Below are 6,000 nucleotides of genomic sequence, written 5' to 3' on the forward strand. Positions count from 1 at the left end.
TTTAAAAGACAAACCATCTCTCGAGATGCTACAAATTATGATTTGTTTGTGTCAACTTTCTTTTAAGAACTTTATATTGAACACAACAGTATAAATGAATTTCGAAAATTAGGTTTTTAGCTTTAAGATTCAAGCAAGGCTTGGTTCAATATATATATATATATTATTCGTTAATATTTACTTTATTTCTGCACTTGATTACAAGAGCTAACATTTTGGAATGTATAGATCGCTCTCTCTCTCCCTCTTTCTATATATATATGTATGTATGTATGTGTATGTGTGTGTGGGTATCGCCATTACATAAACAGGTCTGGATTTAAAATATGAATATCTTTTTAATTATACCTAATTTTAACTGATTTAAACCGTAATTATAACAAAAAATCAGATGGCGCTGTCTTTTTTAAAAGCAGACTTAGTTTTTAAGCTCATGTTATCTTGTATTTGTCAACAAACTTCTTATATAAACTTTTATAACAAAATGTAGTCAACATTAACGACACGTAAACCACTAATAATAATTCGCTCTGGTTATAACAGATATAGTGTTGTTGAAATGTTGTGGAACACATTTCTTTATTTGCGGGCAGAAATCCTTATTAATATTCTAAACCTCAAATTCCTAATGTGTTTTCTTGTATGTTGTAGAATTCACTAAGACTTAAATCACAAACACAAAAAGAAACGTGACATTTGTAAATGACTTTTAAGTAACTTCTATGTTTGGTGACAACGTTATTTTTATATGGAGAGTGAACCTGAAAATGTGTGCACACGTGTATGTACTGCAATATAAGGACAAAAACCCTTAAACCAATTTTTTAGTATATATTACGTCCTGTGAAATTTTTTTAAAAACTAGTTTCTTCAAATATCGGAATTTTTTCTTTAATGACAACTTTCGCGAGTCAAGTTCTCTGTCATCACCAATTTTCGTGAAACAAGCTTCCTTCCTTTATAAAAATAATGTGCGACAATTATGTGTAGTTAGAATACAGACAGTTTTATATGACATTTTATAATTAATTAGTTGGTTATCATTATCAAGAAATTTTTTTAAGTTACTTAAGTTAAAACTCGTAACGATCCTTAATTTCTTGTGTTTTTATAATAACAGACCTTGAAATTTAAACCAATAGTGTTATGGTAGAGATACTAGAAATAGCATGAACTTTATGTTATACGATGAATTATGGTTCAAAAAAAGGAAAAACAAAAACTGTAATTAAATAATTTGGCCTTACTGTTTGCTATCGTCAAACTGTATTACATACGTCTTCTAAAAAATATGTGTCGTTGATATATATATACATGAATAGACGCCTTTCATCCGAGTTAATTTTATTAGTTTATTATATCTTAGTACAGAGCCGGGGTTGTTTTTAAGGGACAGAATCCAATATTTCAATCAAGCTGACAGTGTTATTGTTATTATATGAACGTATAATTACTTATACTGTTTTTGTTAAAAAAAGGTTTGAATTGCAGAGACAAACATAATTTATGTGGCTTGTACGTCACTAAAAGTTAACTACTTTGAATAATTTTATTCCAGGATCTTTACTGGTTTGTGCCATCTTGTTTTTTAAATTTTATTTTGTACATTTATGCATTAGATATGGAAATGGTGCTTGCATTGTGATCGCTACATATATTTACTTCGTTCTATATTAAACCTCAGCTAAGCCTTTTTCATTTATCAATAAATTTTCACCTGACAAATATTTAGCGATCTGCAGATAATTTGTTTACCGAGGAAGACAGGAAGAGCTAAACATCCGTTTCTTTTCTGTGTATAACGTTTACACAACCAGTTCCCCCAATCATCAGGTTTCTGAATTACATTCACAAACTACTTACTAAAAACAGCATCGTCGATTTTCTGTGTAGCATCTGTTAAAGCGAAGCTGTAAAAGAATTTATTTTCATTTTCTTACGTTAATAATCGGAGCAGGAGGTGAATGTGTGGTGAGTAAAGAAAAGGTTCGCAGAATTTTTCAGCTTGAAGTGGCACTTATCTGAGATAGTTCAGTGGAAACCACTGATAATTTGTGAATAGAATTTATTAGACTCGTGTTTGTACTTCATTAAAGAATGCTTTCTGTGTAACGGAAACAAATTTTTATTCAGAAAAAAGTGAGTAAACCTAATACATGAGAAACACTCAAGAATCTGGAAATGTACCAGTGAAGTATTTGAGGATAAGACCTCATCGCACTAATTCAGATAATAGTGTATTTTTACCTTTTCTGATACACTAAGGTATTCTTGATATTTGATATACAGTGGCACCTCGGTTCTTGAACTTACTCCGTTTCAGAAGGCTGTTCGAAAACTGAATCAATTTGTCTCATAAGAAATACTGTAAATTAAATTAATCCGTTACAGACCTCCAAAAATTACGCATTATGAAGCATTTTAAGTAAAATATTGCTTATTTATACCTGTATAATAATACTTATATGCATAAAGTCAACCACAAAAACTATAAATACAACAAAAAAAGCAATAAATGAAAATTTAACTGCACTTTTCCTGTGCTGAGAAGAGCTGATGGCGTAAGTGAAAGGTGGTGAGGAACGTGGAGAGTAGGAGGGTTATTATTGTTTGGAAGGAGAGTCACCTTCCATAAAAACGTCAGGTAACTCTCCTGACGAGAACGTTCACAGCAGATTTTAGCGGGGGTGTGGACTGAGCGACAGATGCGGGTAAAATGTTTTGGGCAAGCTTGGCGTGGGCTGAAAATGGTCGTTTGGGTCATCAGTCGGGTTATTTTGGGATTCGGGCTACGACAGCTTGGTTCGGGAACCGAGTTTACGTTCGACAATCGAGACATTTTTTTCTCAAACAATATGTTCGAAACCCGAATTGTTCGAAAACCGAGGCACCACTGTAATTTCAAATTATCACCTACACGAGATAGTTGATAACTTTGCTGTAAGGAATTTTGATGTTATATTATTGGGTCACTTAGGTATTTTCTCTGGGGACTTATTTATCTTCTCGAGTAATACAAATTCGTCAATAATAATAACATACTTCGCTTTAAAACGTATTATCAATTTATGATCTGATATAAAAATTAGACTACAACAGGTGTTTTTTATGAATTGTTATAAAAATATTACTATTTATGAAAACAGTTTGTGGCAACGATTGAATATTTTAAATAGAACGTAATGAATATCTGCGTGTCTTTGAAACGATTCTTTATTTTAAAGGCTTTAAATATATTGTATTTTTATTGTATTAAACAAGCAAAAATTGGCTTTAAAGTGATATTTAGACGTGGAATTTTGCTGTACATAGAACTATTTTTATTTCTGCCTTTAAACTGCGTTAAAATATTACATTTTTGTTTTGTATGTTTATATTATAAATTTTGAATGTTAACTTCATATGATGTTTCTGGCTGGAATGTAACATCCGAGCTATGCTGTATGTGTACGATGGCTGGATGTAAGTTCAAATATAAAGTTTTCATTTTTATCTCTTTTTCTATAAAGAATGTAGGCTTTAACATTAAATAAAAGAGTATAAAATAATAAAAATGTTTTTTTCATAGCATCTTTATTGTGATTATTCCTAAAATAAATCAGTACTAATATTTTAACAGTATTTCCTAGTATGGTTCGCTCGTTGATGAGTACAAAGACACAAAATGGGCTATCTGTGTCATGCCCACCACGGGTAAAGAAACCTGGTTTTTGGTGTCACGAGCCTGTACAATTATTGCTTAGCCACTAGATGTCGATGGGGGAAGGAAATTATGTCACTGAGTAAAAAAATCTACAAGAGGTAGTTCATGGTTTCAGTCCCTTTCTTAAATTAAAAACGTTACATGAGTTACTTTAAGGGCTTTCTTATATAAAAGTGTATAGATAAATTACAGCAGGGTTTATCAATGGGTCCAGCATGGCCAGGTGGTTAAGGCGCTCGACTCGTAATCCGAAGGTCGTGGGTTTGAATCTCCGTTACACTAAACATGCTCGCTCTTTCAGCCGTGGGGTGACGATCAATCCCACTATTCGTTGGTAAAAGAGTAGTGGGTGGTGATGAGGAGGCTCTTTATAATGTTTGTTTGGAAGAAAGCTATCTGTGCTCTGCTCACCACGGGTATCGAAACCCGGTTTCTAGCGGTGTGAGTCCGCAGACAACCGTTGTGCCACTGTGGGTCTTTATAATGTTTCAGTTTCAATGCGTATAAATGGGTTAGTGCTAGTACTTGTTTCGATTAAGAACTTGCAAACACAGTTCAGTTTTCCGCAATAATTCACAAAACATTTGAAACCACAATTGTTTTATTCACATATCATGATTTAATACAATGTTAAACAGTTCCTTGAAAATGATATTTACAGTTCCTTTACCTACAATTTGTGAGAAATTAATTTTATTTTACTGTGACATTAGGTTAGATAACTTCACCTGTACGTTACTGTGGTGAACTACTTTTAACCTTAATTTTGTATTCTGCATGGAGTTTTATACTTTATTTATTACAAAGGGATTTTAAACTACTTACTTTATTACAGAAGGGATATTAAACGACTTATTTATTACAGAAATAATTTTAAACTAATTACTTTATTTATTACATAAAGAATTTTAAACCACATACTTTATTTATTACTTAATGATTTAAAATAACTTATTTTATTTATTGCATAATGATTTTAAACTACTTACTCTATTTATTACAGAGGGGTTTCAAACTACTTTATTTATTACAGAAATATTTCTAAACTAATTACTTTATTACAGAATCAATTTTGAACTATTTACTTTATTTCTACAAAGGGATTTTAAACTACTTAGTCTATTTATTATAAAGGGACATTAAACAATTTTTTTGTTATAAAATTAATAATTTGAAACTTCTAATTTTATTAAATAATGATTTTAGACGATTTACTTTATTTATTACAGAAAAAATTTAAACAACTCACTTTATTTACAGAAAGAATATTAAACTACTTCCTTTATTTATTGGAAAATGATTTTATACTACTTACTTTATATATTACATAATGATTTTAAACTACTTACTTTATTTATTACAGAAGAAATTTTAATTTTTATACTACTTACTTTATTTATTACAGAAGAAATTTTAATTTTTATACTACTTACTTTATATATTACATAATGATTTTAAACTACTTACTTTATTTATTATTGAAACAATTTTAAACTATTTACTTTATTTATTACAGAAGAAATTTTAAACTATTTACTTTATTTATTATAAAGGAATTTTAAACTACTTACTTTATTTATTATAGAGAGATTATAAACTGCTTTATTTATTACAAAGGGATTTTAAACTACTTACTTTACTACAGAAGGGATACTAAACTACTTATTTTATTTATTACAGAAATAATTTTAAACTAATTACTTTATTTGTTACATAATGATTTTAATCTACTTTATTTATTACAAACGAATTTTAAATTACTTTATTTATTACAAAATTAATAATTTTAAACAACTCACTTTATTTATTAAATAATGATTTTAAACTACTCAGTTTATTTATTAAATAATGATTCTAAACTATTTACTTTATTGATTACAGAAAAAAAAATAAACTACTTCATTCATTTATTACGAAAAGGGTGTTAAACTTCTTACTTTATTTATTACAGGAATAATTTTAAACTACTTACTTTATTTATTACAGAAGGTATTTTAAACTACTCACTTTATTTATTACAGCAGGGATATTAAAATTCTTATTTTATTTATTACGTAATGATTTTGAACTACTAACTTTATTTATTGCAGAAGGGATTTTCAACTACTTACTTTATTTATTACAAAATTAATGATTTTAAACCATTTACTTTATTATAGAAAAATATTTAAACTACTTAGTTGATTTATTACAGAAATAATTTTAACCTACTTATTTTAATTATTAGAAAGTGATTTTAAACTACTTTATTTTTTTTTTTATTACAGAGGATTTTAAACTACTTACTTTGTTACTGA

This window comes from Tachypleus tridentatus, unplaced genomic scaffold (assembly GCF_004210375.1).
Source record: "Tachypleus tridentatus isolate NWPU-2018 unplaced genomic scaffold, ASM421037v1 Hic_cluster_2, whole genome shotgun sequence".
NCBI lineage: Eukaryota > Metazoa > Arthropoda > Merostomata > Xiphosura > Limulidae > Tachypleus > Tachypleus tridentatus.